Genomic DNA, 18,111 nt, shown 5'->3' with positions numbered 1-18,111 from the left:
GTTGATACTTGGGACTTTGATTCCTCTTAGTGTGAAGCTTGCATCTTGCAATTACTTGGGTAAAGAATGTGTTTCACTTAAAATTCACTCAAGAGAAAATAATCAAATAACGAACCATATTTGAGAGAGGATAACTTTTTTTTTTTTTTAATCTTTGGAAAACAAGAAAGAATAAAAATTAAAACATGGCATGAATGACATCTTCTTGAATCTTTGATTTGTTCTCCTAAATGTATATAAAAAAAATCTTATATATTTTTAGATATAATTTAAGATTACTTATTTAATAAAACTCCATCCAAACTTCTACTCATAAATTTAATTATTATTTATATACAATTGTTAATATGTAAGAAAATACACGTACAAAATGTTTATACTATTGGTAGTACACTAGTCTCGGTTGTTTGACTAAAACAATGCAACCATTGTCCAAACTAAAGAATTTGATTAGAAGCTATCTCCTAATAGAGGGAGGCTCAATTACACTTTGTTGTAAGATTTGACCCTATCAATTTGAATAGCGTTCTCCAACTATAAATATTGAACTCTAAAGTATTTACGAGCAAAGTAAGTTTGTTGAAACTATCTATAAAAGTGTTCCAAAGTGAGTCATGGAGAAGATTTGCCTTAAAATCTAGTTCCAATTAAGGATGTCAATGATGAAGAAGTGCAAGCTGTTGGAAGGTTTGCCGTGGAAAATTTCAAAGGTGGTAGATATAATTTAATCTACAAGCGTGTGGAGAATGGTCTTTTCAGTCCCATATAGGCTTTGACCCCAAATTTTATATTATTGTGATAGAAGCTATAAATGACAACAATATTCATTGGTCAGATATTGCAATTGTGAAGAAGTTCCGTCATATGCATGGGACGCTACCACCATCCTATAAGCTCTTATCTTTTGAGGAATTCATCAAATTCCCTTACAATAAGTACTAGATTGCTTTCTCTCCATAAGTAGCTTACAATAAGTTCTAGATTGCTTTCTCTCCATAAGTAGCAGCCACAAGTAGTATAAGCTCTTATCTTTTGAGGAATTCATCAAATTCCCTTACAATAAGTACTAGATTGCTTTCTCTCCATAAGTAGCAGTATAACTACTAGATTGCTTTCTTTACTTAAATAAGTCCTCTCTCTATGTGCTAGATTGCTTTCTCTCCATAAGTAGCAGCCACAAGTAGTATAAGCTCTTTATCTTTTGAGGAATTCATCAAATTCCCTTACAATAAGTACTAGATTGCTTTCTCTCCATAAGTAGCTTACAATAAGTTCTAGATTGCTTTCTCTCCATAAGTAGCAGCCACAAGTAGTATAAGCTCTTTATCTTTTGAGGAATTCATCAAATTCCCTTACAATAAGTACTAGATTGCTTTCTCTCCATAAGTAGCAGTATAACTACTAGATTGCTTTCTTTACTTAAATAAGTCCTCTCTCTATGTGCTTGTCTACTGGATTGCTAGCTTTCTTTACTTAAATAAGTCCTCTCTCAATGTGCTTGTCTACTAGATTGCTTGCTTTCTTTACTTATAGTTTTCTTTACTTAAATAAGTCCTCTCTCTATGTGGTTGTTAGATTGCTTCAGTATAACTACTAGATTGCTTCAGTATAACTACTAGATTATGTGCTTGTGGGACATTACTCTCTTTTATCTATAAGAATGACATAGCCATAATGATTATTTGCTTGTGGGACATTACTCTCTTTTATCTATAAGAATGACATAGCCATAATGATATAATAATCCTTATATAAGTATCTTAAATAAGTCCTCTCTCAATGTGCTTGTCTACTAGATTGCTTGCTTTCTTTACTTATAGTTTTCTTTACTTAAATAAGTCCTCTCTCTATGTGGTTGTTAGATTGCTTCAGTATAACTACTAGATTGCTTCAGTATAACTACTAGATTATGTGCTTGTGGGACATTACTCTCTTTTATCTATAAGAATGACATAGCCATAATGATTATTTGCTTGTGGGACATTACTCTCTTTTATCTATAAGAATGACATAGCCATAATGATATAATAATCCTTATATAAGTATCTTAAATAAGTCCTCTCTCAATGTGCTTGTCTACTAGATTGCTTGCTTTCTTTACTTATAGTTTTCTTTACTTAAATAAGTCCTCTCTCTATGTGGTTGTTAGATTGCTTCAGTATAACTACTAGATTGCTTCAGTATAACTACTAGATTATGTGCTTGTGGGACATTACTCTCTTTTATCTATAAGAATGACATAGCCATAATGATTATTTGCTTGTGGGACATTACTCTCTTTTATCTATAAGAATGACATAGCCATAATGATATAATAATCCTTATATAAGTATCTTAAATAAGTCCTCTCTCAATGTGCTTGTCTACTAGATTGCTTGCTTTCTTTACTTATAGTTTTCTTTACTTAAATAAGTCCTCTCTCTATGTGGTTGTTAGATTGCTTCAGTATAACTACTAGATTATATGCTTGTGGGACATTACTCTCTTTTATCTATAAAAATGACATAGCCATAATGATTATTTGCTTGTGGGACATTACTCTCTTTTATCTATAAAAATGACATAGTCATAATGATATAATAATCCTTATATAAGTATCTTTTCTGCTTGTCTACTAGATTGCTTGCTTTCTTTACTTATAGTTTTCTTTGCTTTCTTTACTAGATTGTGCTTGCTTTCTTTACTTATAGTTTTCTTTACTTAAATAAGTCCTCTTTTCTTTACTTATAGTTTTCTTTACTTAAATAAGTCCTCCGTCTATGTGGTTGTTAGACCTTTTCTTTATTACTTAAATAAGTCCTCCCTCTATGTGGTTGTTAGACCTTTTCTTTACTTAAATAAGTAAGTCCTCCCTCTATGTGGTTGTTAGACCTTTTCTTTATTACTTAAATAAGTCCTCCCTCTATGTGGTTGTTAGACCTTTTCTTTATTACTTAAATAAGAACTCCCTCTATGTGGTTGTCTTTTCTTTATTACTTAAATAAGTCCTCCCTCTATGTGGTTGTTAGACCTTTTCTTTATTACTTAAATAAGAACTCCCTCTATGTGGTTGTTAGACCTTTTCTTTACTTAAATAAGTAAGTCCTCCCTCTATGTGGTTGTTAGACCTTTTCTTTACTTAAATAAGTCCTCCCTCTATGTGGTTGTTAGACCTTTTCTTTACTTAAATAAGTCCTCCCTCTATGTGGTTGTTAGACCTTTTCTTTACTTAAATAAGTCCTCCCTCTATGTGGTTGTTAGACCTTTTCTTTACTTAAATAAGTCCTCCCTCTATGTGGTTGTTAGACCTTTTCTTTATTACTTAAATAAGTCCTCCCTCTATGTGGTTGTTAGACCTTTTCTTTACTTAAATAAGTAAGTCCTCCCTCTATGTGGTTGTTAGACCTTTTCTTTATTACTTAAATAAGTCCTCCCTCTATGTGGTTGTTAGACCTTTTCTTTATTACTTAAATAAGTCCTCCCTCTATGTGGTTGTTAGACCTTTTCTTTACTTAAATAAGTAAGTCCTCCCTCGATGTGGTTGTTAGACCTTTTCTGTCCTCCCTCTATGTGGTTGTTAGACCTTTTCTTTACTTATCCCTCTGTGTGGTTGTTAGACCTTTTCTTTACTTAAATAAGTCCTCCTTCTATGTGGTTGTTAGACCTTTTCTGTCCTCCCTCTATGTGGTTGTTAGACCTTTTCTTTACTTAAATAAGTAAGTCCTCCCTCTATGTGGTTGTTAGACCTTTTCTTTACTTAAATAAGTCCCCCCTCTATGTGGTTGTTAGACCTTTTCTTTACTTAAATAAGTCCTCCCTCTGTGGTTGTTAGACCTTTTCTTTACTTATAGTTTTGTTTACTTAAATAAGTCCTCCCTTTTTCTTTACTTATAGTTTTCTTTACTTAAATAAGTCCTCCCTCTATGTGGTTGTTAGACCTTTTCTTGTCCTCCCTCTATGTGGTTGTTAGACCTTTTCTGTCCTCCCTCTATGTGGTTGTTAGACCTTTTCTTTACTTAAATAAGTCCTCCCTCTATGTGGTTGTTAGACCTTTTCTTTACTTAAATAAGTCCTCCCTCTATGTGGTTGTTAGACCTTTTCTTTACTTAAATAAGTCCTCCCTCTATGTGGTTGTTAGACCTTTTCTTTACTTATAGTTTTGTTTACTTAAATAAGTCCTCCCTTTTTCTTTACTTATAGTTTTCTTTACTTAAATAAGTCCTTTTCTTTACTTATAGTTTTGTTTACTTAAATAAGTCCTCCCTTTTTCTTTTCTTTACTTATAGTTTTGTTTACTTAAATAAGTCCTCCCTTTTTCTTTACTTATAGTTTTCTTTACTTAAATAAGTCCTCCCTTTTTTAGTTTTCTTTACTTAAATAAGTCCTCCCTTTTTCTTTAATTATAGTTTTCTTTACTTAAATAAGTCCTCCCTTTTTTAGTTTTCTTTACTTAAATAAGTCCTCCCTCTATGTGGTTGTTAGATTTCTTCAGTATAACTAGTAGAGCTTCAGTATAATTAGAGGTTGTTAGATTTCTTCAGTATAACTAGTAGAGCTTCAGTATAACTAGTAGAGCTTCAGTATAACTAGTAGAGCTTCAGTATGACTAGTAGAGCTTCAGTATGACTAGTAGAGCTTCAATATGACTAGTAGAGCTTCAATATAACTAGAGGTTGTTAGATTTCTTCAGTATAACTAGAGGTTGTTAGATTTCTTCAGTATAACTAGTAGAGCTTCAGTATAACTAGAGGTTGTTAGATTTCTTCAGTATAACTAGAGGTTGTTAGATTTCTTCAGTATAACTAGAGGTTGTTAGATTTCTTCAGTATAACTAGTAGAGCTTCAGTATAACTAGAGGTTGTTAGATTTCTTCAGTATAACTAGAGGTTGTTAGATTTCTTCAGTATAACTAGTAGAGCTTCAGTATAACTAGAGGTTGTTAGATTTCTTCAGTATAACTAGAGGTTGTTAGATTTCTTCAGTATAACTAGAGGTTGTTAGATTTCTTCAGTATAACTAGTAGAGCTTCAGTATAACTAGAGGTTGTTAGATTTCTTCAGTATAACTAGAGTATAACTTGTGCTTGTGGGACATTACTCTCTTTTATCTATAAGAATGACATATCCATAATGATATAATAATCCTTGTATAAGTATCTTTTCTTTTTCTCTCGTACCCACCTTATACATAACATGTTAAATTAATTCAGACTTAAAAAAATAATTTCTCCCTTTTGGAGATGCGGGGTATTGATCCCCATACCTCTCGCATGCTAAGCAAATGCTCTACCATCTGAGCTACATCCCCAAAATTTTTGCATCACAAAACCCTAAATTTCCCGTCATCTTTAATAGTGAAAATGAAGAAATATTGCTACCCAACATGTCATGAATAAGGAAAAATTGAAAAGAAATAATATATTTAATAATAAATAGTCTTATTTTTGGAGATGCAATGTATTGATCCCCGTACCTCTCGCATGAAAGCAAGCGCTCTACCATATGAGCTACATCCCCATGATTTTTTTCATCATAAAACCCTAAATATCCCATCATCAATAATAGTGAAAATAAAAAAATATCAAAATATTAATAACAAATAGTTTGGTTTGGTGATGCGGGGCATCGATAATTTTGAAATTGAAAAAATATAATAACAAATTATACTTTCTTTTGGAGAGGCGGGTTATCAATCCCCATACAATTCGCATGCAAAGCGAGCGCTCTACCATCTAAGCTATATCTCTAACATTTTTACGTCACGAAACCCTAAACGTCTCGTCATGAATAATAGTGAAAATGAAAAAATATCGCTACTCATTATGTCATAAATAAGGAAATATTGAGTAGAAATAAAATAGTAATAACGAATAGTTTCTTTTGGAGATGCGAGGTATCAATCCCCATATCTATCGCATGCTACATTCCCACGATTTTACATCAAAAAACTCTAAACTTCCCATCATCAATGATATTGAAAATGAAAAAATATCCCCGCTCATTATGTTGTAAATAAGGAAAAATTTAAAAGAACTAATATACTTAGTAATCATTTCCTTTGTTGATGCATGGTATCGATCTTAGTACTTCTCACATGGGATGCAAACGCTCAACCATCTAAGCTATATCCTCAAGATTTTTACATCACAAAATCCTAAACATCTCGTCATCAACAATAGTGAAAATAAAAAAATAACGCTATTCATTATGTCATAAATAAGGAAAAATTGAATAGAAATAAAATAGTAACAACGAATAGTTTCTTTTAGAGGTATGGGGTATCGATCGGATCCCCGTACCTCTCGCATGCTAAGCAAGCAATCTACCATCTAAGCTACATTCCCACAATACTTATATCAGAAAACCCTAAATGTCCCGTCATCAAGTGAAAATGAAAAAATATCTCCGCTAATTATGTCATAAATAAGGAAAGGTTGAATAGAAGTAAAATATTAATAACAAATAGTTTCTTTTGGAGATGCGGGATATCCCCTTACCTCTCGCATGCTAAATGAGCTCTACCATCTAAGCTACATCCCTACAATTCTTGCATCATAAAACCCTAAATTTCCCATCATAAGCTACATCCCCACAATTCTTGCATGATAAAACCCTAAATTTCCAATCATAAGCTACATCCCCACAATTGTTGCATCATAAAACCCTCAAATTCTCATCATAAGCTACATCCCCTCAATTGTTGCATCATAAAACCCTAAATTTTCCATCATCAATAATATTGAAAATGAAGAAAATCTCCCCACAATTCTTGCATCACAAAACCCTAAATTTTCCATCATCAATAATAGTGAAACACAATTCTTGCATCACAAAACCCTAAATTTTCCATCATCAATAATAGTGAAAATGAAGAAATATCGCTACTTAACCTGTCATGAATAAGGAAAAATTGAAAAGAAATAATTTTCAATAATATATTTAATAACATAGTTTTATTTTGGAGATGCGTGGTATCTATCCCCGTACCTCTCGCATGCAAAGCAAGTGGTCTACCATTTGAGCTACATCCCCACGATTCTTATGTTATAAAATCCTAAACGTCTCGTCATCAATAATAGTGACATGAAAAACTATCCCTACTCATTATGTCAATAAATAAGAAAAATTTGAAAAGAAATAATATATTTTAGCGATCGATTCATTTGGAGATGCAAGGTATCAACCCCGTACTTTCCACATCAGAAGTGAGAGCTCTACTATCTGAATTGCATCCCCACGATTCTTACATCAGAAAACCCTAAACCTCCCATCATCAATAATTGTAAAAATGAAAAAAAATATCTACGCTCATTATTTCATAAATAAGGAAAGATGGAATCTCATTATTTCATAAGTTTAGTGATCAATTCATTTGGAGATGCAAGGTATCAATCTCCGTACTTTCTACATTGGAAGCGAGCGCTCTACCATCTAAGCTACATCCCCACGATTCTTACATTAAAAAATCCTAAACCTCTCGTCATCAGTAATTGTGAAAATGAAAAATATCTCCGCTCATTATTTCATAAGTTTAGTGATCAATTCATTTGGAGATGCAAGGTATCAATCTCCGTACTTTCTACATTGGAAGCGAGCGCTCTACCATCTAAGCTACATCCCCACGATTCTTACATTAAAAAATCCTAAACCTCTCGTCATCAGTAATTGTGAAAATGAAAAATATCTCCGCTCATTATTTCATAAGGAAAGATGTAATAGAAATAAAATATTAATAACATAGTTTACATATGTGTCACTTATGTTATTTTAATGTATTTATTTACTTGGTAAATGTCTTTCATACACTAGACCAAATACCCTTGTTATACCACTTGAAACGTATGTATGAAGCCTTGGGATGAGATGTTAAGAAAGACTATGAGTATTAAGAGCACGGTGGTAAGTATAAAATGTCGAATATGAAGTCCATAGATAAGAAGAGATTTAGACATAGGGGAATTTCAAGAATTGAACTCAAAACCTCTTGCACCCCCAATGAGAATCATACCACTAAACCAAATGCCTTTTCTTGAACACCCAATATTTTTAGCTTCTACTCAAATATATTTTTCTCTTAGTAGTTGGAGGGCTATAAAACGAAAAGTTGAATTGTTATAATATACAAGGGTTATCAAATAAACCAACAACCCAACAAAAGAAACAAACTAATCAATTTTTGTTTGATTGATTCGGTTCAGTTCATCAGTTTGTTTGATTTAATTTTTCTATTTTGCGTATGGCAAGAAAATAAAGTTGTATTGAATGCACCTTAGTTTCATTTATGACAAACTCATATGAAACATAATTGCATTAATAGTACTCAGAGTTGGAGTCTATAAGCATTTCATGAACTTCAGTGCAATTCATGCTTCATTAAAGATGAGATGAACTTTAGTTATGTAGGGAAACTTTAAATTGCTTCATGTGGAGCTTCAATTACTATATGCTAGTTACAATCTTTAGGATTGACTAATTGGACAGGAATTCATGGATTTAGGGAAATTTTTGTGTAATTATCAACTACAACTTATGTTTTCAAATTTTTAGAACATAATTTAGGTAGTTGTTTTTATGAGTTGTAAACTTGTTTCTTTGCATAATATGGATTTAGTTGAACTATTATTATCGATAAGATGGAGAAAGAAATTGTCTTTGAATTGACTAATAGACCTAGGTTCATCGTTGTTGTTTTAACTTGTGATTTTGCAAAAAGCTTAACTAATATGAATTGTCATGTCACAAGAACTTTTAAATCAAGAATATACCCTACACATCATTCAAGATGGCAATAAAATGGGGTTAAATTGAACGCACTTTAGTTTAATGTTTGGCATGTTCAAGATAAAACATAATTGTGTTATTGATATTGAGTCTGGAGTCTATAAGAATTTAATGATCTTAAGAGAAATTCCTGTTTTATTAGAGGATACCAATTTTATTTAAGGTACTAGGAGTTCAAGAATCTAGATTTGAATCTAGTCAAGAAACAGTAAGATTTGAAAGTTTTGAATTCTAGATAAAATTTGTACCTAATTATTTCTTTTTATGACTAATTATAAATTAAGAGAAAAATATTTTTGTAAAAATAGATGTATCTCTAAAGCTTTCATGACGAAACCATATTTAGACTAGCAGTTTAAAGTCAGGAGATGCGGTCACAGGTGTGATTATTTTGGATGGGTTCGTAATAGAACTTACCGTTGAGATGAGGGAGCCTTCAAAGGTTGTGCACTCACAGATAGGGTTGTTATGTAGTGTTAGTCTATCTTTGTGTTTGAGTCTTTTTGTACTTTATTTATTTATTTATTTATTTATTTGTAATTGTATCCCAAACAAAATTTTTTTTTTCTGTTTGGATAAATTTGAACAACACCGTCTGATAATTTAATTTTATTTTATATTTAATGTTGTATTGTTTTCTCAATCTCATTTTAATTTTACAACATTTTCTTATTTTATATTAATTTACTTTTATTTTTATTTGTTTTCACTCTCAATTTTAGTTTATATTTGAGTTTTGAACCCTTAAAATTTGGGTTGTGACACATTGGTACCATAGCAGCCAGATTTTAAATTATATAGATTTTTTCTTAGGATAAAGAGTCGTATATCTCTATGACTCAGCTCGATGTCACGTCTCTCCGCAACCAAGTAAGCAGTCTAACCCTATTTTGTAGTATATGATATGTTGTAAAACTTGTATGAATTTATTGTATATTTTGATTTTGGTGGTAGTTATAAAATGTCCTTGGACGTTAAAGAGTGAACGTTAACTATATAAGACAAAAGTGGATCAACGTTATAGTGTCTAGATATGGTGAGGAGGAAAAGAGTGGTCATGAGATATCTGACTAGCCTTAGAAAAATAGAGAGTTGCCGTTGCACAGTGTGAGACATCTAATCCATGAAGTTTTGGTACTAGAAATGAAGAAATTAGAGATGGTCCCCAAACGGGACCATTTCGAATCGCAATTTCTTTGGTTCCCTGACAGCGTCAACCAGATTAACCCTACGGCATGACAATCCTTGAGCTTCCACTCCAACGTGGTCATGGTATCAAACTTCACCCCCAAAATGGGTTCCTGAATATCTTTCACGTATAGATAATCTTCAATCTGCATCTTCTAGAAATTGATATTGAATCCATCAAACTTTTCAATTCCAGTCTTTGAACTTTTCATCTTCACAGATCGTGGTGAATCTCTCCTTGCTCTGATACTAGTTATTAGAATCACACAACAGCGCACACACTTGATCTAAATGAACACAAAGAACATGATAGAGAAAATGTAAGAAGAAATATTGACCAATGGTTTTGTATTAATGACCTTAGGTATGCAAAGAGAGGATATGGAGAATGAGAAATGTACATTTAGGAAGCACTGACTAATGGGTATACATATTATTTCAGTTTATTATATATAGCTTCACTATATGTAACCGCCTACTATATATAATTATTTAGTATATATTTCTCTATCACATTTTTACTATAAATCTTCAGCCTTCATATCCAACATTCTGGAGCCCAAATAGTTAGGGATTGACATCCTGCTAGAACACAAAGTCCTTTACATGTCCCTAGCAAAATGTCTAGTAGTAACGGAGTCTAACCCAACGATCATTCAGACAAACATCCATCAACCAAGAGGGGTGAAAATGATGACGATAGTACAGTTGAGAAAGAATCGGAAGCACTGACTAATGGGTATTGCTGCCATTGTTGTATTTGAAAAGGGGGAGCTCAAGTGTGCCAACCTCAACAAAAACTTTATTGCCACTACATGAACACCACGACCCAAAACAAGAAGGTCAGATATTGGGTTTAACCCCACCAAGAGAGATCAATCACAAGATTAGTTTTATGTCACCTACCACAAATAGATGTCATACAGCTCAGCTTGAGCTAGTTGAATTCTACAAATAGCAAAATGGTATGTTCATAGTCGGGTTTATTTGACCCGCAAAGGCTCTTGTCAGTGATCACTCAAATGATTGGCAAAGACACCAAGCCAACACCTCTACTAAAGAAGGGAGACAAAAAAAAAAAAAAAAAAAAATCACTAAAGCAACACATGTTCACGCAGAAATACCATCCAGACGGAAGAAGAGAAGGGTCGACCACAATAATTTCAAAGAAAATAGAGAGTTATGATAAGTTAAGGTCAGATCAGCTTTGAGTTCAAAGCAACAAGAACCAAAGGCTGGTTCGAAAATTCTATGGAGTAGTCAACGTTGTCCACAAAATTAGGAAGACATGATATAGGATCCAATTGCTCCTACGGATATAGACTAACCCTTTTGTCAACGTCAGTAACTTGAAACGTTATTATTCTGACCAAGAAAACATCAAGTAAAAGCAGGTGGTATGACGTCATGCAAAGAAGAAATTGTTTCAAGCGAAGAAAGTAGGAAAGACACCAACAGAGAAGACTTGAAGAGTTAACAAACCGAGAAGTGATTTTCAAAAGCTCCTAGTAGGTTGGAAAAGACTCCTCAATACTGAGATCAGCTTGAAGCGCGTCGCGAGACCTAAAGTCAGCCTCATCCTACAACGTTGAGTTTATGAAGAGCCGGTTGATAGAGATATTGACAAGTTACTTTTAGCTTATAACATTGCTTTATTTGAAATTATTTTTAACGTATTTCCTAGCTCACATTTTCTAAAATATTTCTTCTAAACGTGATTCGAGCATACACTGCTATTGTTCATTCAGTCTAAATTTTGCATGGTTGACTTGTTCATTGGATTAGAACAAATGTCACATAATCATTGTCTCACTACTGCAAGAGTGCGATTGTGACACTTGAAATCCGTTCAGTTGTGGGCCGCATCTTCTGACTAGTTACGTGAGTTTGGCCTAGAGCATACGTGTAGCTTGAAAAAGAAATGGTTGGATGTGGACAGCGAATAAGGGTTGGGCCACAGAAGGTTTTTTTTTTTACCACATATGGACTTTGGGCTAGTGAGTCTTAAATTTGGGTTCGTTTGAAAAATTTTGGTTCGTTTTTTAGTTCAAACGAACCCAAATTAAACCTACTAGTTCCTTCCTCCTTGCACGACTCACTCCTATTCTCTATTCTACCTCTTCTTGCTCTTTGAAACTTCTTTAAAGGCTATTGTTCACCGATTATTTGGGAGCATCTTCCTTAAATGGATTGTGACCACAGATGACCTATGTAGAAAATTTGTACCCTCTTTCCTAAAACCTTTAGCAGACAACATACCTAAGACAGGTACGCTGACCAGACTGTGCTACACCTCGTCTCACCCCCCCCGGAGCATATGGATCCACCCAATCGATGAACGCTCAAACCAAACTCGCCCATCCTTTTTGGCACAGGGACGCGAGAACCAATCCGAGTAATCTACAGTGGGGAGACCCCTTAAAGCAATAAGCAAGAATGGCTAAGTTGATAGCAGGGTTAAAGAAAAGGCGAGTATGAAAAGACGTATCGCATAACCGTCCCTGTAAGCAGCTTCATTCTTTCTTGATCTATGATCCGACTTTATGAAAAAAAATCAGTCTTTCGGCTGAAAGTGTTACTGTTGGGTATGGATAAGCAGGACCTTTTGGTTCGAGGATAACCGGAGATGTTGGCTAAGAAAGCTAAGCAGGCCAGTACAGAACGGACAAAATGCACATACAAATTGATTGACATGATCCCTCTCCCTCTCTCTTTGGCTAGTTGGCTAGTTGCACGATAAGCGGGAAAGCATATCAGGTAGGGAAAGAAAGGCTGCTCGATCTCCTGTAAGGCCAACCCTCAACGTCGAGCTCACCAGGCAATGCTATAAGTCCGATAGAAGTCTAAGGTTTCGTCTACTACGGACCAGGAAGCTCTTGAAGGAGCTAACATGAAATGAGAAATACATTCGTTTACGACAACTAATAGATAGCGAACCTTTTGGTAGAAACTGAATGATCCCTTGGCTCGGGCAAGAAAAGGAAAAGGTAGTCGTACTCCTACTTTTTTCGTCGGACGATAGAAAAGTTTGAGCTGAAAGATTGAATCACACCTGGTAAGAAAGGCGGGCTTAGCAGGTTTCTCCAAACGTATAAACAAAAAGAGGAAGCAATCGGTCCTAAAGAGGATACCGATACGCATACATTCTCGCATGGAAGAACCTAGTTGAACCGGATCAAGGGTCCTAACTTAGTCCGACTGACCTTCTTTGGCTTGCCCCCGCCCTTGTAACAAGGTCAACCCGTATGTGCTCTTTCCTTTCGTTTAGCGAGATAGCTTACCAGCTCTTTCGGCTCATAGCAGCAGTATGAACAGCGGAATCCTCATCCTGAGTCGAGTCTGCATTGCCATACGAATCGACATTGGCCAAACCAAGAGCTACTATTTTTTCTCTCATTTGACATTCTCTCTTACCAAGCACTCATACTCGCCAGGGTTGAGGAGACAGTCCGTGAGCTAATTGGGTTTCGAGATTGCGTATACACAAAAAGAGCTCGCTTTCGACTCTCTCCTCGGCGTTTTGTGCCCAGTTCTGGTTTAGGAAAGGGTCTGATCTCTTTCATTGGAGCACATTGATGCCGAAGGAGTCTTCAGAACCGGTGGAGAGGCTATGATGACTTCAAGCTATTCAAATAGCATTACTGATACTACAAAGAAAGGGTATCTAAGTCACACTAGTGGAATAGCTTTTTCATAATAATTATCTCGATATATGATAGAAAAAACCTGCCTGATGACCGATAAGGTAAGGGGTTTCAAAAGACGAAAGAATTACAATTCTAACACTAGTGGAATAGCTTTTTCATAATAATTATCTCGATATATGATAGAAAAAACCTGCCTGATGACTGATAAGGTAAGGGGCTTCAAAAGACGAAAGAATTACAATTCTACGTGTGAAGGGGCATTCCGAGAATTGAACTCGAGACCTCTTGCACCCAAAGCAAGAATCATACCACTAAACCAAATGCCCTTATAATGGACCATATATTAAGTTGTTTCTATTATGTATCATCATTATTTCATTTATTATTTTGTTAATGAAATCCATGAGCAATTATTATTATATCTTTTAGATCTAGACCGCTCTTAAATTATTTACATAGGGTTTACGATAATTACTGTAGAGAGAAGAAAAAAGAATAGAAGTAGTGTAAAAAGATAATTACTGTAGAAAGATAATTAATGTAGAGAGAAGAAAAAAAAATAGAAGCAGTGCAAAAAGAATAAAAGTTATGTTCTAACAAAGATAATTAGAAGTAGTAAAAAGATAATTAGAAGTAGTGTAAAAATTTGATAGTTCCATTTGAGACATATATCGTGGAGTACACAAGTATTAAAATAGAAGTAGTGTAAAAATTTGATAGTTCCATTTGAGACATATATCGTGGAGTACACAAGTATTAAAAGAGCATTTACTGTAGAAAGATAATTACTGTAGAGAGAAGAAAAACGAATAGAAGTAGTAGAGAGAAAAAAATTACTGTAGAGAGAAGAAAAAAGAATAGAATAGTGTAAAAAGATAATTACGGTAGAGAGAAGATAAAAGAATAGAAGTAGTGTAAAAAGAATAAAAGTTATGTTCTAAAAAAGATAATTAGAAGTAGTGTAAAAATTTGATAGTTCCATTTGAGACATATATCGTGGAGTACACAAGTATTGAAAAGGCATTATCATTTAATGATGTATACTAACTTGTAGTACTTGCTTTCTCTTAGGCTCAACTTTTGATGAATGAACATAGGGGCATTCCAAGAATTGAAGTTGGGACCTCTCGCACCGTAAGCGAGAATCATACTACTAGACCAAATGCCCAAGAATTGAACTTGGGAGCTCTCGCATCGCACCCTAAGCGAGAATCATACTACTAGACCAAATGCCCTTTATAAAAAAAATGCAACATTTTTAATTCCTACTCAATATATTTTTTTCTCTCAAGTTTGAAATCTATTTTCATGGACGGTTGTTGGACTATAAAACAAAAATTTGATGGTCTAGTATTTTACTTGTAAGTAAGGCATGTAATATTGAATTTTTCTAATATGCAAGTGTTATCAAATAAACTACAACCCAACAAATGAATCAAACTAATCAGTTTGGGTAGGGTTGGATTTATTCGGCTCCGTTCACCAGTTTGTTTGATTTAATTCTTCTATTTTGCTTACAAGAAAATGAAGTTGTATTGAATGTACCATAGTTTGATTTATGACAAACTCATATGAAATATAATTGCATTAATAGTACTAAGAGTTGGAGTCTATAAACATTTCATGAACTTAAGTGCAACTCATGCTTCATTAAAAACGAGATAAACTTTAGTTAAGTAACTGGTGATGGTGTTAATATAACACATGCGGAAGCAATTTGGATCTTAGGCACTTTTAGAACATCAATTATTGTAAATAACTAACATGTTCATAAGCATTAAAACTTAATGAGTTTAAATACTAACCTTTTGTAGTTCAAACTCCTTTTGCCTCACGAACCGGTTTCGAACCACCACTAGTGTCTTCTCCACTATCCTCCGGCCTTAGAACGGGATTGTGGAATCCAGTGAGTGACTAAACTTGGGAGGGATTTTGTATATGTGAAGAGAGTGTTTGTGAGAGGTTTTTCTCAAGGTTTTTCACCAAGATGAAGAAGACCTTCCGTGTATCATGATTACTCTATTTAAAGAGTCATGTTTGCATGTTCATGCAAACTTGAGATCACCAAATTTTGACACTTAAAATTCCACTCAAATGTTTGGGATTATGTGGCAAGCATGCATGTTTGAGTTAACCAAATTTTGACACCTCAAAATTCAACTAACATGGATTTTTCCATTAGATGAAAGTCAACATTTTGACTTTCTTCATATTAATTCAACAATTAATTTGAATAATGAATTTCAAATTAAAGTAACATTGATTAATTAAACTATTTAATTAATATTTAATATTAATTAAAATGCCAATCCCAATCAATTCCGACACATAATTGATTAAGATATTTAAATCTTATTTAAATATCTCAGATTCTCTCTTTTTGTTTAATTTGTAAATAAAACAAAATTGCGGTTAAATATATCGTATATATGTAACGCATATTCCCTAATTTGAATTCGAACACTTCGAACTCACTCGTCACACTGTTCTATGATTTAGTCCGATATGAGCGAGTAGAGGGACCTAATGGACCTATAGATCATGGGCTCCAACGATCCAAGATTAACCAGTTAAACTCATTAACCTGGTTAACCAACATTCATTAACTACTAGGACACTCCACTATAGCCTAGTAGTTGCACTCCCCTCACTATAGATATATTTCTGTCCATCTGATATAACCATGATTAGTAAGTCGATCCTTCACAGGTTGTTCGTAACTAGAGCTGGGTCAATTTACCGTTTTACCCCTGAAGTTACTTCTTGTTCCTTCTGTCTCACTGATCCTCTAATGAACAATTGGTTTGTGATCCAACCAGTAAACCAAATCCCTCTCAGGCCAATGAGAGGGTGGGGCCCCTTGTTCAAGACCTGGAGTCAGTGCTTAAGGGAACTACCTTTCTTCTATCCCTAAAGGTGGGTAGGAGTGAATTCCGTCTTGCACCCCACGTCCCCAGCCATTCACCCAGTCTTACCTCTGAAATGGGAGGCCTGTTGAGTCCGCGAACTAGAGCCACTCTCACCCATGCAAATCTAAGGATAATTCCGAAAAAACAGGAGTTCATGGTTAGCTCAGGATTAAAACCGAGTTACTTAGGTTATCGAATGAAAAGAAAATCAGTCTCAATAGTAAACGACATTATAAAGTGAGAGTGGTTTTCTTCATGGTCCGATCTTATGCAATACTCATTGCATAGGACGCCCCCACTCACATGTCTCCACATGTACAATTTAGTGATCACATTGTTTATATCATATACAAAAGTGGGCCGCATCCATTGTGTCCCCAGAATAAGGTACTCAGCCTTATCCTTATACTATAGATCATTTTGACTATATACTTGAACTTGATCCACTCTTAGTCTCTACATATAGTTCAAGTAATCATACTATAGCCAGAGTGTTCTTAGTTTATTGGATTTAGATTAATGATCGTAAAGTTCACATTATTCAATAATAATTTTTACTGAATAAACATCAATAATAACTTTATAGAATATATCTTTGTTTACAAACTATGAGTTTTAGGACATAGAACCCGACAACTGGAACTTTAAATTACTTCATGTGGAGCTTCAATTACTTTATGTTAGCTACTATCTTTAGGATTTACTAATTGGACACCAGTTCTTGGATTTAGGGAATTGTTTTATGTAATTTTCAACTACAACTTATGTTTTCAAATTTTTATGTCATAATTTAGGTAGTGGTTGTATATTATGGATGAACACTAGAGTTTTTATCCCGTTTACCACAACTACTCTAGTTTTTGTTTGAAGGCTATAATTGTAATCTATGTTGTATGACAATAAAATTTGTTTAGATGAAATTTTAGTTAAAGTTGCATATTTTACTTCTTGCGAGTAAAAAATTTGTTTCTTAACATAATATGAATTTAGTTACAGAGTTATTAGGAATAAGATGGAGAAAGAAATTTTCTTTAAAATAATAAACAGACCCAAGTTATCTTTGTTGTTGTCTAATTGTGATTTTGCAAAAAGCTTAACTAATATGAAATATCAAGGTAAATCAAGAATATATCCTACACGTCATTCAAGATGACAATAAAATGGAGTTAAATTGAACGCAGTTTTAGTTTCATGTTAGTAGGTTCAAGATGAAGCATAATTGTATTAATGATATTAAAGAGATTCGTGTTTTATTAGAAGAGACCAACTTCATTTAAGGTACTAGGAGTTTAAACTACTTCCATTGTAATTTCAATCACTTCCACAATGATTACAAATTTAGGGTTGGCTACTTGGACATCAATTATCAACTTTAGGTTATAATTTAGGTAGTAGCCATTATAATATTAATGAGCATAAGAGCTACAATTCTTCCATGGACCATGTGTTATAGTTAAATGAATATATATATATATTACGTATGTCGAGGTTTGGGTAAAGCACAAAGTAGTAAGGAACACCATTGTCAACTCTAGAGCCACCCACAACTCATGATGGAGACCGATGCAAAATATTTTAACATCCTTTGGCATCAAGATACAGGAAAGA

The 18,111-nt window shown here is 33.9% G+C and overlaps 1 non-coding gene across 1 annotated transcript; it reads right to left on the bottom strand.

Annotated features, from left to right (window-relative positions):
• Nucleotides 1-13,848: 13,848 nt before the first annotated feature.
• On the bottom strand, nt 13,849-13,920 carry TRNAP-UGG. The gene has a single exon. It is a non-coding gene; the product is annotated as a tRNA-Pro (tRNA).
• Between the last annotated feature and the right edge of the window lie 4,191 nt (nt 13,921-18,111).

Source organism: Cucurbita moschata, unplaced genomic scaffold (assembly GCF_002738365.1).
Source record: "Cucurbita moschata cultivar Rifu unplaced genomic scaffold, Cmos_1.0 Cmo_Scf00092, whole genome shotgun sequence".
Lineage (NCBI taxonomy): Eukaryota > Viridiplantae > Streptophyta > Magnoliopsida > Cucurbitales > Cucurbitaceae > Cucurbita > Cucurbita moschata.
The sequence above is the reverse complement of the archived record's forward strand: the minus strand, read 5'-3'. Positions and strand labels throughout refer to the sequence as shown.